Source organism: Protopterus annectens, chromosome 2.part2 (genome assembly GCF_019279795.1).
Source record: "Protopterus annectens isolate FY-2018-M chromosome 2.part2, PAN1.0, whole genome shotgun sequence".
In the NCBI taxonomy this organism is placed as follows: domain Eukaryota; kingdom Metazoa; phylum Chordata; order Ceratodontiformes; family Protopteridae; genus Protopterus; species Protopterus annectens.
Window position 1 is genome coordinate 1041385052 of NC_056730.1, and position 18491 is coordinate 1041403542.

Genomic DNA, 18491 nt, shown 5'->3' on the forward strand with positions numbered 1-18491 from the left:
TCTACCTACTGGGACTGGCACAGTGTGTCCGTGGTCTGGATCCCTCTGTGCCTGTGTTGGCCTTGGCACTTGCGGTGGGCTGTGAGGCCCTCCCCCATTATGACCCTGTTGCAGCTGTTTCCGCAGGATCATATTATGTAGTATGGCACATACTATGAAGATGTGGGCACACGTGCCTGAAGAGTACTGCAAGGCTCCACCAGATGTGTCCAAGCACCAGAACTGTGATTTCAGCATCCCGAACACACGCTCTATGATGATTCTGGTTTGTGCGTGTGCCTCATTATGGCGTTCTTGCATTGGTGTGTGTGCATTTCTGATGGGGGTCATCATCCATGGCTCCAGTGCATAGCCAGCATCCCCCACAAGGTGACCTTGTGGGATGTCCCCCTGACAAATACCTGATACAGCTGCGAGGCATGCCAGATATGGGAGTCGTTGTAGCTTCCAGGGCTGCCAGCACACACATCCATGATAATGCCCTGGGCATTGCACACGACCTGACAGTTGATGGAGTGGAATCCTTTGCAGTTTATGTAGCGCCTACCATACTCACCGGGTGGTGACTTAATTTGTATGTGCATGCAGTCTATCGCACCCAGTACCTCCGGGTAGTTTGCCACACGGTGGAAGAGACGCATATTACTGGTCAACTCCTCCTGAGTTTGGGGGAATTGTATATGCTCATTGGCATGTGGTAACATGGCATCCAGGAACTGGTGTAGTACCCTGGATGCTGATGCCTGTGAGATCCCCATTATATCTCCAGTTGGCCTTTGAAAGGTACCTGTGGCTAGTATTCGCAAGCTTACACATACCTTTGTGTCCACTGGGATGGGTTCCCCTCTGTTGTTTCTGGTTCTCAGGCGTGGCCGGCACAGCTCTACTATTTGCTGTAAGATGTCCCTGTCCACACTGTAACGCTCTACTATCTCCAGATCATGTAGCCCCTGGTAGGTTACCCTTGGTCTGAACACTCTTCTCCTCCTCCGAGGCCTACGGTGGTTGTCGGCATCATCCTCCGCAACACCGTCGGTCTGCAACACATGCTGATGAATCACAGCTATGACAGCTCCCAACATGTACATTTTAAAAGTTCCCCGTCTGTTTACACCTATGGTGCGTTGTTTGGGAATACACAGGTGTGTGTTGGGTGCTTTCACACTTTATACTGTTCTGCTGTGAACACTGATGATGTCATAGGGTGTGTATGTACTATCGTGGCTACAGGGTATCTTCTGTGTTTTATTTACGAAACCGCTATTGTGCTGCCTTTGGCGTTGCATTACATTTGGATGCCGTGATTACCTCCTGCCCTTCCATTTACATTTGTGCACGTTACATCTACCATTTGCTGGCATGCATCCAGCTGCCTGCTTTCATTTGTACTTTCCTAGACTGGCTTATCTTGCGTAATGTGTGCTATTGCCGATCTACTGTGGGTTTGCTTTGCTCTGCTATGACAGTTCTCCTATCTTTGCATTCCGGGTCCTCCACACCTTTCTTTGCAATCCTATGCCTCCCCTATCCTGTTTTGCAGGTTTCTGCATGCAGGCTTGTCTACTGCCATCGATTGGCCTACGTGTTTTGATTGGTGTTAATTGCTCATTACTACGCCAATTACCCTGCTTTGGCATTTCCTTCTTTTCTTCCCATGACCTTCCTGTTTGTACTATTGTTCACGGCGCGTGCATCCGCTTACCGGGTTTCGGGCACGAGTTCATCCCTGTACACATGCGCTGTTGGGCACCATGTGTGCTCTCAGCTAAATGGTTCTATACCCTCCTCCCCACCCCTGTCCTTCAGCTTTGCTTAGCAACAGCCAGGCCAGATTTGCATTGCTCCAATGTGCTTACTGATACGGTGGCACACCCCTCTGCTGATGTCATGCATCACCTTTGATACACTCCTCGGTGTTATAGTGCTGCGCCGTCAGGTACATCCTTAATCCGGCGGGACATTTGCGATTCAGTATTACCTGCCTCATTTGCATGGCATTGACTACTAATTCATAGTTACAGTGCCGAACACTGTCGCGGGCCCCTGGCAACCCTTGCTCCTTGCTTGTGGTGTGCCATGACTACCATTGCATATTATGGTGCAATCCTGATTTGTCTTTCATTGCGATTTTCTGCCATTTTTATATATTTCCTTTGTATTCCTGTTTGCACACACATGCCCTGCGGTTGTACTGTGCGTTACTGTGGACATGACATTAAATGTTGTTTTTTAGGTGTTTTGCATCTTTTCCTGTGCCACTGGCTGTGTATTTCTCCATTGGCATATGTTAACTTTGTAATACATGTGTGTGGTCTGCTTCCATAACTCCGATGTTCTGTTTGGGAAAATGTAAACTGTGTTTTTTGGTTTACATTTCCATGGGCTTGCGCTATGCCTGCACCACTTCGTGAATCACTGTATGCCTTCATTAGCATGGTGCGCCACTGCGCATGGGGTGATTTGCATACCTATGCCGAGGGCTCCATAGCTCTGGCGTATGCCGGTAGTGCACGTGGGATTGGTTCATACCTGAATCGCTCGGCGGACATATTTGGCATTATGCCGCCTACGCTACGCCTGCACCTGGTGCAAGCTTCATGAATCCGGGGGAACATCTCTTTTATGGCGCAGTTATAGAACAATTTAATGTCAACTATTTTACTAAAGTTTTGAAAACATATAGATTTACACAATTACAATAGTTTATATACATTTCTGTTCTTTTCCAGTTGGGTACAGTGTTGATACATCTTTAAGCTCAGTACTTATTTTTTGACATTTTTTGGTATTTTCTGACAGCAGTGCCTCACTGTCAGCCTGGGTACTACTACTCACCTCTGCCTTTATAGTCACTCTGTCCAAGGGAGCATCAGTACCCACAAGCAGCTGTGGCTCACCTTCAATCTCACTGCTACATGGTAGTGCCCCCTCTGAAGTAACCACCACACCAGTCCTGGCTTCATGTCTGTGATCTGTCTGGGTCTTCCCCAAGCTACCAGACCCACGTGTGTGTCTCCAAGCTTGACTGCATGTCACTGCATGCACACAAAATCCTGCATTATCAGAATCATTCTTATAGGTAAACTTCTTATAGGTTAGTACTAGGCTAACTGCCCTTGTGAGCCATTTTAAGCCTAGCCAATTATCACCTGTGAGATTCAAACCTTGTACCTTGTGTTTGTAAGGCAAACACCTTAACCATTAGGCCACCCTCCCAACCCTATCAGGACATCTGCAGGGATATGCTCAAACACACCTACTTGCTGGCTTCCTTTTACACTTTCCCAGTCAAGGTGAACTCTAGCCAATGGTATTTGGAATGGGGTTCCTCCTAAAGCTCTGACTGGAGTAGGCTGCCCAAGCAAGTAGTGCTTCTCTTTAACCATTGCAGGCTACACAATGGTTAGGTCAGAGGGTGTGTATCTCTTAGCAGTGGCCTCTTACCCACTTACTAAGATAGGATATAACATCTTGTGGTAGTTTGGTACCCTTGTTGTCTCAAGACAACTTACCGCTGGCATTCTGTCATTCTTACTTACTGGCTCTCCCACCTTTAGTTTGCCACCTTGCTTCCGTGGACATCTACATGCTACATGGCCCCACTGGTTGCATTTAAAGCATTTAACCCTTGGTCCTGGATGTGTACCTGGACTATTGGCTTCCCCTGCTACTGGTGTACTCTGTAGAGCTACCATGGGTTCCCTTAGAAAAAATTGCAGTACTGAGTATCCCTTTCCTGTGCAGTGATCTCCAGCTTGCTAGGTATAGGTCTCCCTTTTTCCCCAACTCATCTGCAGTATTACATTTGCGATTGGCTAACCAGATTATCATGTCCCCAGGCAAAGTTCTAAGGGCTTGTTCCCTCCCCAAAAGGTCTGCCAGCACTTCAGAAATGGTGACCTGACATCAACTCATCCACCTATGAAAATAAGTGCTTAGTTCAGCAATATATTCACACACCTTCATCTGCCTTGTGTCTATGCTCATGAAACATTTTCCTATAAGCTTCAGGTGTTAACTTAAAACATGCTAACAGACAATGTTTAACAGTATTATACTTTAAACAATCAGTATTGGACAATTTAGAAATAGCAGTTACAGCTTTACCATGGAGTAAGGGTGTCAGGAACCATACCCAGAGCCTTTGGTCAACATTATACTGTTTACACACCTTTTCAAACATATGAATGAAACTATAAAAATTATCCCACTTTGTAAATTGTGGAAGAAATTTACTGACCTTTTTTGCTTCTGGGGTTTGGTTACTCCATTACCCATTGCCTCCATGACCCTGGTGAAGAGTCAGTATCTCTTTCTCATGTTGCCTCTGCCTCTCATTTTCCTCAGCCTCCAGATCTCTTAGTTTCTCATTTTCCTCAGCCTCCAGACATCTCAGTCTCTCTGCTGCTTCTATTTCCAAACATTTGGCCTCCAGTTCAAGTCTCTTTAACTCCAGGCAGAGTTTTAAGTCCTCTGTGGAAAGGTTGAACTGTCCATTTTCTGAGAGTTGTACATCTCCAAGGCCAGTCTGGTTGTCCTCCTGACTGCTGATCTGTGATGCAGCTGTGCACAATGCAGCAATAATTTCTGCATTAGTCAGGTTGGCATTCATCAGTCCTTTAGCCTGGCATATCTCAGCCAGCTAACTGCTTGTCAGCTTGCAATACTCCTCTGCTGACATCCTTGTCTGCTCTACCTGACTAAGCTAAGAAACAAAAAAAGAAAATAAAACAATTGTGATATAAAACCCCGAATGTTCACTGTGTGGCTGATTGAGAGTACAAACACCTTCCTTAATGACCACTATTTACAGGTTACAGGAAATCAATATCCACACCACTGAATCTTAATATTTGGATATCTTGCCACTGCAAACCGATTATCCAGATCCCCAGTAAGACTCTCCACTGGCACAGTTATTGAGCTGAGTCCTTAGCCAGGTTTCCAAGTCAAGTCCTCCAACACTCTCTCTGTCCAACCAGTGCTTCATGCTCCTGCCAAAGTAGCTGACTCACACATGCTTGAAGATTTATTTTACACACGCACATACACACGCACACACACACACACACACACACACACACACACACACACACACACACACACACACGCACTCACCTGGGAAAGGCTGACACAGGTGTATTAGCAATGCCCCCTTCTGCCCAGACTATAAAGTAGTTATCACTGCCACCAGAATGCCTTATCAGCTACTTTAGGCCCTTAACAAATGGTGTCCAGTCTTACTGTGTAATTTTACTATTAATCCAAATGGTGGTTTAACCAAAAGCAAGGCTATTAGGAATGGCCTGCACAGTGTCACCAAATAGATATGCAAGTACTCTAAGAGCTTACATTTGTCTCACAAATTTTAGCAGCAAAGTTAGGGCTAAATATAATTAATAATAAATAATAAAAGATCAAGACAATACTAAGTATGTCTTCACAGTGACATCAGAGTTTGAAATCACAGGAAATATTTAAAACAACATTGCAGGACAGTCTCAAATAAATACAGGAAACATCTAAGGTAATCTTTACTATATTCCTTACTGAATCTAAAAGAATTTACTGTATCCTAGTTAACTTACATAAAGCAAGGCAAGACAGATGTGGTGAGTGGAGATTTCCAGCGGATGCTGCCAGGTCAAAGACAAAATACAAAATGCCCTGTCTCTCTCTCTCTCTCTCTCTCTCTCTCTCTCTCAGAGAGTTTTTTAATTAATATCTCAAATATTATGGCTGGGATACTTGCAGCATGACATCACTTTTTGTCACCTGACATCAGTTCCTAGGCTCAACAACCATTGCTAGAAACTGCTAGCATTTACCATCTCCCTATGAAAATACATAGCCTTCAGATGTTTGCAACTGCTGGAAGACATAACATAATAAAATTCTTACAATACAATGCAGAAGTTTCCCTACTTTTAGACATCCTGTCTCCTTGCTACACTGAAACCGAAAGATAACATCTCTTTTATGGTGCAGTTATAAAACAATTTAATTTCAACTATTTTACTGAAGATTTTCAAGTTAACCTTTTATGTGCCATTTCCTACTGTTAAACTATATACATTTACACAATAGAATAGTTTATACATTTCTGTTCTTTTCCAGTAGGGTACACTGTGGATACATCTTTAAGCTCAGTACTGTACAAACCCTTTTCACACACACTTCTGTACCAGCAGTTTGATATACACATAACATACAGTTCTAATACATTTGTTAGACCAGCATATGAATTGTATTGACATTCACAAATGACCTATAATTATTTACAAAATTCTCAATAGCTGGGCTGGCAGTGTCTCCTTCTGTCACACTTCTATATAAATCATATTAATATTCACAAATGACATATAATTATTTACAAAATTCCAGTGAGCTGGGCTGGCAATATTTCCTTTTGTGACAGCTACAACAAGATGTTCAGAGGAGGGTTTGACATAGCTGTGAACTCACATACCACTCTAAAATTGTCACCATAGAGATTGCTGAATGCACACATTGTTGACTGCAGTGAAAATAGAACCCCTAACTAACTATTTACAAAGCACAATACTTAATGCAAGTCCCACAGCTCACATCTGTTTGTTATCATGTCTGATGACACTTTATAACTGATGACACCAGCCATGTCTGGTGAGAAGAGGATGACAGAAACAGAGTCCCACATGCTGGTGTAAAATGGTCTCATGAATATCAACTAAGTAAACACATACACATACCATCTGATTGCAGTGAGAACAGAACCCTACCTATTTATAGTTCATAGTTCTTAACATAAGTGCCACATCAAAATTCTGTCCTTTAATGTGTCTGACAACACTTCATAGCTGATGACATCAGCAGTGGCTGGTGAGAAAAAGGTGGAATAGCAGTTTCTCACATGCTGGTGTAAGATGGTCTCTTCAATGTCAACCAAGTGAACACACGCACACCAACTGACCACAGTGAGAACAAAACCCTTACCTAACTAACCTTACCTGCACAAAGCAGGGTTTTACACTGTCTGACAACACTTTATAGCTAATAACATCAGCAGTGTCAGTAAGAAGATGATGGTAGTAGCAATGTCTCACATGCTGGTGTAAAATGGTCTCTTGAATGTCTACCAAGTGAACACACACACACACACACACACACACACACACAATTTGAATGCAGTGAGATTAGAACTGCTCCTTAACTAAGTACACCAGTTAAAGAACTCAGTATTTAATGCAAGCACCATGGCACACGTCTTATTTTTATAGTACTGCTGGACAATTTAAAGACATCATCACTGCATGTTTGGGAGAGGATTTTGTGAGACATGTACAAAATGGACTTTTAGGCATGTACAACTGTCTGTACTCCATAGGACTGTAATGTTAAGTGCAGGAAACACAGTCATACCCTCCTGATTACACACACACAAGTTGAAGCCAGTGAGATTAAAACCCCTACCGCACTAAGTATACAGCTGGAGAACTCCTTAATTAACACAAGTTCCATGGCACAAATCTAACTTTTGCAATGCTGCTAGACAAGTTAGAGTGGATGACCTCATCATTGCATGTTTTGGAGAAGATGTTGGGAGGCCTGTATGAAATGGATGGGTAGCCATGTATGACTGTCAAGATATTAAAGTTCTGCATGGTACTGGATTGATAATAGTATGATATAGACTAATGTTCCTCTGACTATGCACACACACTTACACATAGAGACACACACATAATGTGGTTGCTGTGCTAATGTAATTAATTTGTCCCCATCTGTAAATCACAGTTAGTATGTGATGTTTCAACACCATGAAGTATGCATTTGCCTTGTCAGAGTTGTCTTTATAGATGGTGTCATCATCATTATATGATCTGGTTGACACATCCATTTATGGGAGTGGTGTACAAAGTGTGGATGTAGTATTTCCTTTTGCATTTTTAATGTACAGGTATTCTTTAACAGACAGCTTTACAAACTATATGCAAGCCACTTTTAGGAATGCATGTAGCAGAAATGAGACATTTTCTGTTTTTTCCCAGTATGTTGTGTACATTACATATTTAAATTGTCACATGCAGACACACGCATATTTTGATCATATTTCAGTGTTCATATTTGTGAATAATTGCTCCCCACATTATTACAATTAGACAATCTGAATGTGTATTGTCAGAATAAAGATATACTTGGTATACAACAAAGCATTTTTGGTATTTACTTCTGTAGTGTAGTTGATATTTGGGAACAAGAGTTGTTTGAGATAACAAGTTTCAAGTGCATGGGTGCATGTAACACATGACTACAGTATAAATATGTGTTCAGTCTTTCAAAAGTGCTTTCTCTTTGGTTGTGGTTTTACATGGACTTAAATGGGATGAAGACAATCTATACAGTAAACATAAGTAATACATGTTTATAAGCACTTTCCATAGTTTACCTCAGAGCAGCTGGTTTGTGTTATTGAAGTCAAAGCGTTTGCGCATGCAAGGTACACATTTTAGGACTCCTACCTGAATTTGAGAAGTGCTTATTCATGCTAACTAACTATGGCAGACACAGCTAACAGATACTATGCTGCTCTTAAATAGCTCATATTGGAAATGTTGTGTAATAAATTGTCTAACCTTAAAAAGTATTTATATTCCTTTCCCAGTTTGTGTGTTGTTAAGTGACAAGCAAAGATAGGCCTCTGCTTCACTAATAAAATTATGAGATTTCTATTGGCTTGCTTTCCTCCCTGAAAACACGTTAAGTGGAGAGGCATGGCAGTTAGCACTTTGGATAGTAATGATTATAAGAAACACACTTGCTGCTTAGCTCACTCTGTGGCTGCAGGTATAAGTGCACAGAGTTTTTATTTTGAGCCCAGATGATACAGAGTTCAAATCCAGCTCTACCTAATAATTTTAAATATGTATTCATTATGTAATTAAATAATTACATGTGGTAATTATTTGAAATGTGAGAGGGAATGACTACAGTGAAGTAATGTATATAAATAAACAGTACTCGTGACTTATGTCAACTGTAAGTATATGGACCTACATTTTAATATAGTCATTAGACTAAATAAATGTTTTTTAAATGAAATTTTTAATATGAGTGCCTTTATTCTACTTCAACTGTGTGTTTCCTTAGCACAGCAGGTTTAAGCAGCATTGTGTGGAGGTAACTGCACCGTGCCATATGATGTGAAGAGCATTCACTGTTACTCAACATTGGTGTGCAATGCAAAATGCTACCCAAACACAGGGGACAAAAAGTGAAGGGCTTCATTGGGGATTTCTTATTTACATGTGTGGTATACAATTCTACTTTTTGATCAGATTAAAGGTGTTAAAATGGGGTAGATAGGAAACTGGTGAAATAGGGGGTAAGCAGGGTGAAGAACAAAACGAAAGCAATATAGGGATGTGCAGGAGTGAGGTAGGAAAGAACCATAGCTATCCAGCCACATCTTAGGTTCATAGGTTCATATGATGTTACTAGGATAATGGCTCTAGGGCCATTACAAGCCTAGCCAAGTTTGACTCTTGTTCCTTTAAGGGTCTAGAGATATGGTCTATGTTATAAGCAGTTCTAAATCAGCACTGACTAGCCTATCCAAGAGGGACACAGGTAAAACCCCTGGGGTGAATTTTGCAGTTTCCAATCCAATCATCCAAGTTACACTTAAAAATGGTTAATGAGGGGCTCTGTTTAACCTGTATTGGAAGTTTATTCCAGAGGAGAGGCAACCTCTGGGAGACAAATCTGTCTCTCCAGGAAGTCCTGTTGATGTCACATGCTAGGTTAAGTTCCCTAGAGTGAGTGAATCATGTATCGTTTGACTTATGAATGTGCAGCATTTCTATTAAGACAGGACCAGAGGTTGCTCTGTATGGAAGGCACAGGTCACGTCTGAGTAGTCTATATGATACAGAGTATAGCAACAATGATTTCAGTCTGCCCATGTAAGACATGCTGAAGACCCTGAATTTTCCTTTTGAGGAACCTTTGAGGTCTCTCCAGTTACTACAGGTACCTTTTTAGGTACATAACCAAAGAAAGCATTGTACTCTATTATTGCCCTGACAAGAGAAAAATACAGTGGGGTTATAACCTCTTTTGTTCTGGAAGCTATGCCCTTCCTTATGAGATGAGCAATGCAGAATGCCTTCTTTACCACCATGGAGCTGCTGTCAACCTATGTGCCCAAATCTCTCACCACTGATTTAGAGCTTAGGTAGTTGTTATTAATATGGTAATCTGCAGTGACATTCACCTTTGCCAAAGGAGATGATAGTGCATTTTTTTGTATTGAGTTTAAGGCCATGACTTTGGTACCAATCATTGGTTTATGTAAGTCCTTCTTATAGAATCTTGACATAATTTGGGGATTCAATGACTACTCCCAGTTTGCAGTCATCAGCAAACTTTGTCAGCCACAGATCTTTTGTTTTTGCCTGTACTTCTGAGAAGTAGATTCCAAACAATAGGGGCCCCAGCACCGATTCCTGTGGGACACCACTGGTAACAGGTGTGCTGGTGAGGGTAGAGTCCCCTATTTCGACTGTATGTGTTCTGTCATTGAGCCAGTTTGCAACCCACCTGACAGTATATGGGTAAACTCTCAGCTGGGTGTGTTTTTCAATGAAGTCCTGAGTGAAGGGTTGTGTCAAAGGCTGTGGCCAGGTCTAGGTAGGCCATATGCACAGATTTGCCTTCATCCAGGGTTTTGGTGACAGTCTCAAAAAGTCCACCAGGTTCAACAGGCAGGATCTCCCTTTAACAAAACCAAATTGAGTCAGGTGAAGTGTTTGAAGATCTCCTATATCCTTGTTGATAAGGCCCAACAGTGAAAAATGAATATGTATATATTAGCTGAATGTGGTCTGTCACCTCAACAAAGATGGGTAACAACAATGCAATCCTGATGTATAGCCAATGGGACCAAATTAAGTGTGTTGAGAACACACGTGTGAAATGGAGAAATATGTATGGGACAATGTTTTTTTTTGGGGGGGACAGGTGCCCATTTATGATTTTATTTCCATAAGAGAGGAATGTTTCATAAGGGATGTAGGTATTTTAGGGTCAGGTAAGTAAGGCATGTAAGGAAGCAGATGCAGGCAAACAAGACAAACAAGACAAAACATGGCCAGTGAGGGACACCACAGGTTGGGGGACACCATGACTGGGGATATGGAGGGAACATCAAATGCCCATGCCTGTCAAATGTGGGGACAATGAGAATCAAGTTCTCACCCTCAGAACTGTCACCACTGTTCCCCTCCTCAGCTTGCTGTTGGAGAGCTTGATATTTTAATTTGCCCAAGATTCTAGTGAGCATCTTCTCTGTCTGGCTGAGGTATGCACCAGTGTTGTTTTCCATGATCTCAGACACCATGCCTGACATCTCCTGGCAGGTGACAAAATCCCCATCTCTGCCAATACTCCAAGAAGGTACCACTGCACCAGCTGCCTGGGTAATGCTACCTGATGTGGAGGGCCCAGGCAGTGCAGGGGAAGCAGAGACAGTACTGCTAGGTTGGGCCCTAGATGTGCTGGGTGTCAGTGCAGGAGCCATTGGAGTGGGGTGGGATGAACCACAGTGGTTGGCCTACCTCCCTGTGCTGTAAAGCATTTTATGAGTTGTCAGAAACTGTTGACATCAAATTGTTGTGACCATACATATAAAAATAAATCAAAAGAGAGATAAGGCTTGGGGTAAGAGAAAAAAAGAGATAATTCATACCATCATATGTGACATACAATAAATCAGTACACTATAAATAATGTATTTCTACTTTTACATTTAAGTATATTTTTAGCAACTACACTGATGCTTGCTCCAAGTGCAATATGCATATATTGCACATATGCTTGATAAAATAATGCAAATTAATTAAACAGCATGGCATGTATGCCAATTTTTTTGAAATTGTTATGTCATCTTTTTAAGTCATCGTACAACATATTTGTTATGTGTATGATTTCAACCCACAACATCTGAATGCAGCATTACAACTGACTCCTACATGTGGCTTGTTCTACAGACTAAAGCATGCATGCTTGCTTTTACACTTCTACTACTTTACAGAAGATCAATACTGTAGATAAACTAATACTTTATGTTGTGCTGGGCAGCCACGGTGGTGCAGTGGTTAGCATTGTCGCCTCACAGCAAGAGGTTGTCCGGTTCGATCCTTGGCTGGGGTGCCTTCTGTGTGGAGTCTGCATGTCCTCCTGTAGTCGCGTGGGTTTCCTCTGGGTGTTATGGTTTCCTCCCACATCCCAACGACATGCAGTAGGTGGATTGGACACTCTAAATTGGCCCTAGGTGTGAGTGCTTGTGTGTGTGTGCCTTCTGTGGAAGGTTGGGCACCAGGCTGGCAACTCAACACTGTAAAACTCCACTGCCAATCATGAGCGGACAGATGATTCGCTGTGGCGACCCCTAACCGGGAAAAGCCCGAAGAAGAAGAATACTTTATGTTGTGCTGCATACATACCCTTGCTTCTCTAAGTCTTTCTAAATAATCAGCATGACCTTCCCTGTTCACTGAAATCTCCTGATTGGCTGTAGAATAAAAAGGAGAGAAAAATAGAAGAGTATTATATATCCCAGTCTTGCTTATATCCCACTTTCTATTTAATTTAAATTATCTTTATCTGTATATTTACACAACTGTGTGATGTCAGCAGTCCTAAACTCATCCAGCCATTGGTTGAGTGTATCCTGCTTGCACCTTTTTAGGTTATTATAGTGGCACCTGCTTTGCTGTCCAGTGCATGGAATGCCAGTTGCACTGGGGACACCCTTGGCCAGGCTATTCCAAGCCTCAGATTTATACTGAGGCCAGTATAGTCCCTCTAAAGCTGCCTTCATCTATGGCACTTTACAAGGAGACCAGTGAAGATTCTGGACTCTTCCACACTCCACCTTTGAGCCCTAAATTGGGCACCTTCCCTTCTAGCTTCAGACATGTCTGTTCAGATCAATTAGCAATAGTTAAGAGTGTCTTCCCACCAGTTCATGTTATCGCATTTAGTGCTAGTGTGCAAACACAAACAACCATCCCAACTGAATTTGTGCGACATTAAGCAGAGAGCAACAGTACCAAACTGATAGGAAAGCAATTTTTGAAATAAAAAGGTTAATCTGACATTTGGTAGTAGTTTATGAGTTGGTTGCTGCTATAACTGTTATTTGGTTTAACTTTGCAGACATGTATTGGCACATAAATTTTATGACCTGACACATTTTTTTGTGTGGCTTTACACACTGATAAAATTAATTTGTGCAATATGTGATTCAAACCTATGCAAAACAGAAAAAACATAGTCTTACACATAGGTGATTTTTTTCATCCTTGCCACAGAAGAAGTACTTGTCAGACATGATCATTGATTATATAGAAATACACATGATGGAGTGAGTAACCATTTATGTGTGGGACCTAACAAGGTCCTGGTTTATACATTCATGTGTGCGTGAGTACCATTGAAGTCTGAAGTCCATCCAAGGCCAGAAAAGACAATTATAATTACAGAAACATAATTGTCAGTATACCCTCAGTCACACATATAATTCATATGAACTCCAGGGCTACACATACTTATTATTTATAATTATTTTTATATTGTTTTATCATTTTTAAAATTAAGTGGACAAGCATTAATAAACTTGGGAGCATACAAGATTAGAACCGTGACTCACCTATATTGTGAGCATTAACTTATACCAGTTGCCACAGGGAAGGTTGGGCTACAAATTTATTTTTAACAGCCATTACTGTGCAGAGTGTTCATTGCAACTGAGGCCTTGTTTGTCAGACTTACTTGTTTAACCATGAATGTGTGTGACATGAATGTTCAGAAAATAAATGTGTAATTGTAGAACCATAATTGTACTGATACACACAGTTACACATGTAATGTATCTCTGATATCCTGTGTATGGTAAATGCACTTGCTATAGATAGTTATTCCTATGTTTAAGTATTTTTCTGTTGTTCATTTTTATATAAAGTGTGACATCAGTAAAAAAAAGTTTGGTCTTAGATAGATTATACCCCAGGCTCACTTGTACTATAAGTCTTAACTTACAACTGCTGCCACAGGAACAACTAGGCAGCCTATGTATTTTTTCACATTCATTGCTATATATGTGTGCTCATTACAGTGTAATGCAGCTTAGCATGTTTGCTTGATGGCAAACCACACATGATATAATATATCCATTTTGAAATTGTCTCTTGTCTGCTTCCTGTTTGCAGGTGTTCTGGACCTGCAGGTGTTGTGGAAGCTTGCTGGCTATCACCCAGCACTGTTTAGCAGGTTTGTGCGATGGTAACCAAAAGATGTAACAAGGTATCTGTTTTGACTACTGACTGCATCCTGTCTCACGCATTCTGGACCTGCATGTGTTGCTGGCCGTCTCCCAATGATGCTTAATGGGTTTGTGAGATGGAACGCAAAAGAGGTTACACTGTATCCTTTTTGAAATTGACAATGTCTGCTTTTTTTCTGGGCCATTAGACCATGTTTGAACAAAAGGTAAGCAATGGGCAAATGTGACAAGCAAATCTAAACATGCATTACTCTTGTAATAAGAATTTATTAGGTTTCAACATTGAATGAAAAATGTGGGATTTGAACCATGATCTACAGATACTATATATTATGTGGCTCATTGTGTTTAACAGGTGTGCTAGGCACATGCTTGATTCATTGTTTTAAGTTACGGTATGCAGTCTTTATCATACCAGTAACTTAACATTAAATTTACTGTATTTATTATTTCACTGTGTTTGCACTAAGCTTTTCAAATATTAATAGTGTATAAAACAGAAGAAAAATTGCAAAATACATTTTAACAGTCATAACAGATTTCTACACAACTCTGGACTTGAACTGTCATAGTACTAAAACTACAAAACACAATAAGGGTTTCTTGTCTCTCTCTGCCACAGAAACAGCTTTGCAGCAGAAATGAAGATCATTTTTCATAAAAGCAAGTCTTATTTTCACAGCAGTATTATAAAGACATGTAACACTTGTACACTCTGAGTTGTTTGTATATGTGCTGCTTACATATTTAGTGTAATGGATGATCACGCAACCATTTATGAGTGTTTGCACCAGCGTGGCTCTGTCTTCTTGTTACATTGTATTCATTCTTCTCTTATGTGTGCTGTATTCTCAGATATGCAGTCTATAGGGCATTTTGTATCATCGTCCTTAAAATGTATGACAGTATTACATGACAGTAAAATGCAGTTTTCATTAAAGCAAGGAGAGTTTGGCTATTAGTGCATGCTGTTCACTTCCATTTCAAAGCTTGCTGCAGGAAGGGAGTATGAATTGTTGTGTATTCCTTCTCCCTCCCACTAATCATTCACAGTTGCAATCCATTAGCAAAAAATGCTGAGGTAGTGCCTACAGTTTGTTTACATCTGATACACAAAGCCAAAAGTTTGGGATTTAGTAATTCAAATGAGTTCATACCTCATTTGCCTATTCACCATGCTCAGAGGCCTGAATCTACACCAACAAGATACTCATGTAGCTATGGAACTTGAAGGTGAAAGGATTTTTGTATTTGTAGAACACTAGAGGACTGATATTCCTTTTGACTTATCTGCACAGAAGGCTTCTGTTGCTAAGGTATGATTTTATTTTTCAGGTACATGCTAGATTTGTTTACATGTTACAAAGAAAACTGTTATATATATATATATATATATATATATATATATATATATATATATATATTTATATATATATATATATATTTATATATGTGTGTGTGTGTGTGTGTATATATACACATATATATATATATATATATATATATATATATATATATATACATATATATATATCATAGATAAATATGTAGATATATAGATATAAACAGATACAGATATAGATGCATTAGGGGATTAAACTGTTATCTGTATTCACTTTTTATACTTCACTCTTGGCACAGTCATTTTTAACATTCATTGACTTTCACAGATAGACTTATTAAATATCACTGTAAGTGTTATTATTAAAACTGTTTACCTTACAGTCTTCTGTCTTATTCCATGGCAATGTAAAGTATTATATTGTCAATGGCACAGGGGTGTTATGCTACTAAGATGGTCCATAGACAACACCAGTGTAATGTTTGGCACAGTAATATTTTTGTGTTGTAAATGTGTACACATTTTCTGAGAATTGTGTGGAAAGCATTTATAACAAGTGAATTATCTGTTATTTCTTTTTTTTTTTCCTCAAAATTTTTTTTATTAATTATATGAATAGCAAGACAATTAAAAGATTATACATAACAAGAAGGCATAAATGAACATATAACAATTCATCTAGTGATAACAACCTTCATGAGATTTTGATAAGTTATTTAGAAATAAAACATACACCATATGTACACTATATACAAGTTAGGCAACCTGAGAGAAAAAAAAATATTTAACATTAACTATTTAATATGTTTAGAACCTTTTCTAACACAACCTTTCTAATAGCTTTTTTGGACTTCCACCTAAGTATCTTTGAGCATCAATAAATTTAAAAGCCATTTTCTGGAAAGTAACCCATTTTAATTTAGAACGATCAATCCAATTTTGTATTATATAAAGTTTTAGTAATGAGCAAATAAAAATGATAACATGAATATCAACTTTTGAAAGATGAATCAATGGAATATGTAGAATAGCAAATTCCCACGTCAACGTGGATTTTTGATATCCCATTTTCTGCAGTCTGACTTTCAAAGATGTCCACAATCTGTGAGAAAAATGACAATACCATAGAATATAAAGGAGGTCTGCTTGGGGATGAGAACAGCATGAACACGAAGGGGACTTATTTGGGTTAAATTTGTTTAATTTGATTGGGGTAAAGTAGGCATCATTATTAATCATTAATTGTGTGTATGCTAATTTAAAAGGGATAAATTCCTTAGTGTGTCTAATAGCCAGGACTTTCTGAGATTCTGACAATTGGGAATTATAATTCAACCAAACATTAGATAAAAGACAGTTGTGGTCCATCATTAAAGAATTAATTAATTTATATGAGTTTGAGAGCATTTTATCAGATGATGAAAGTATTTTGATAATCGTGTTAAGGTTTTTCAATTGTGAGTCTATGGGGACCAGAGATACAAATTTGTTTTTAATTATTGCTCTTAGTTGTGTAAGAATTGGTGAGTAATTCCAGTTTACTTTCAATAACTTGCACCAGTCAGATAAAGGCAAGTCAAGATATTTCAAAACATCTCCTACTTTTAGATTTTTAATTAAAGGATAGTTTGTTAAGTTCAAAAGTTTATTGTCCAATAATATATTTGGGTTTAGATGAATTGGCTGAACATGGTGCGAGATCTTTTCTAGTTTACACATTTTGAGTAAGGTTTGGAAATCTCTAATCTTTTGTTTAAATACTGTAGATATATTTTTAATCAATAAACTATCCAGAGAGATAAAGGGAATAGCTTCAGGATTTAAATTATTAGAAATGACATAATTATACCATAATTTTATCCATAAAGAGTGATTTGGATAAGAAGTGTTATTGAATTTAGAGATAGTAAGAAGTTTATTGGATGAGACAATCAAATAATAGAGATAAAGATTAGGTAAACCCAAACCTCCCTTGTCCTTCGAAAATGCCAATCTAGAATAGGAAATTCTAACAGATTTAGGGAACCATATGAATTTTGCCAAAGCTTTATTTACAGACTCAAAAAATTTTTTTGAAATTATCTGATCAGATGATGAGAATTGGTAAAGAAATTTAGGCAGAATATTCATTTTAATAATGGCCACCCTTGAAAGAAATGAAAGGTTTAGATGCTTCCATCTGTCCATATCAGACAATATAGAGTTCCATAATTTATTAATATTATTTTGAAAGGAAGATTTATTATTGTGTTCTAAATTGATTCCTAGATATTTTATATTATAAGTAAACTGAAAATGATCATCTGGAAACAGAAAAGATTTGTGTGCTAAATGATTTAAGGGAAAAATATGAGTTTTTGTAGAATTTAAAAGATAGTTGGAAACCAAAGAAAAATAATCAATAGAATTCATTATTTTTCTGTAATCAGATAATGGAGTTTGCAAGTAGATTACTAAATCATCCGCAAAAGCAGAGAAATGAATATTAGTATTAAGAATTCTAGGGATGTTATGAAAAGTATTTTGAGTAATAAACAATAGCAAAGGTTCTAAGTAAATGTTGAAAAGAAAAGGGGACAATGGACAACCCTGTCTTGTTCCTTTAGTGATCTTTATCGGAGCAGAAAATTGACCATTAATGTATAGTCTAGTAAACATATTCTTGTATAAAACTTTTAAAAACTTTATAAAGAATAAGGGAATATTAAAACATAACATAGTTTGAAATAGAAAGTTCCAACATACTCTGTCAAAGGCATTTGATGCATCTATAATCAAAGCATATATAGGGTTTGGATTTTTCTTAATGAGATGAAGTATAGT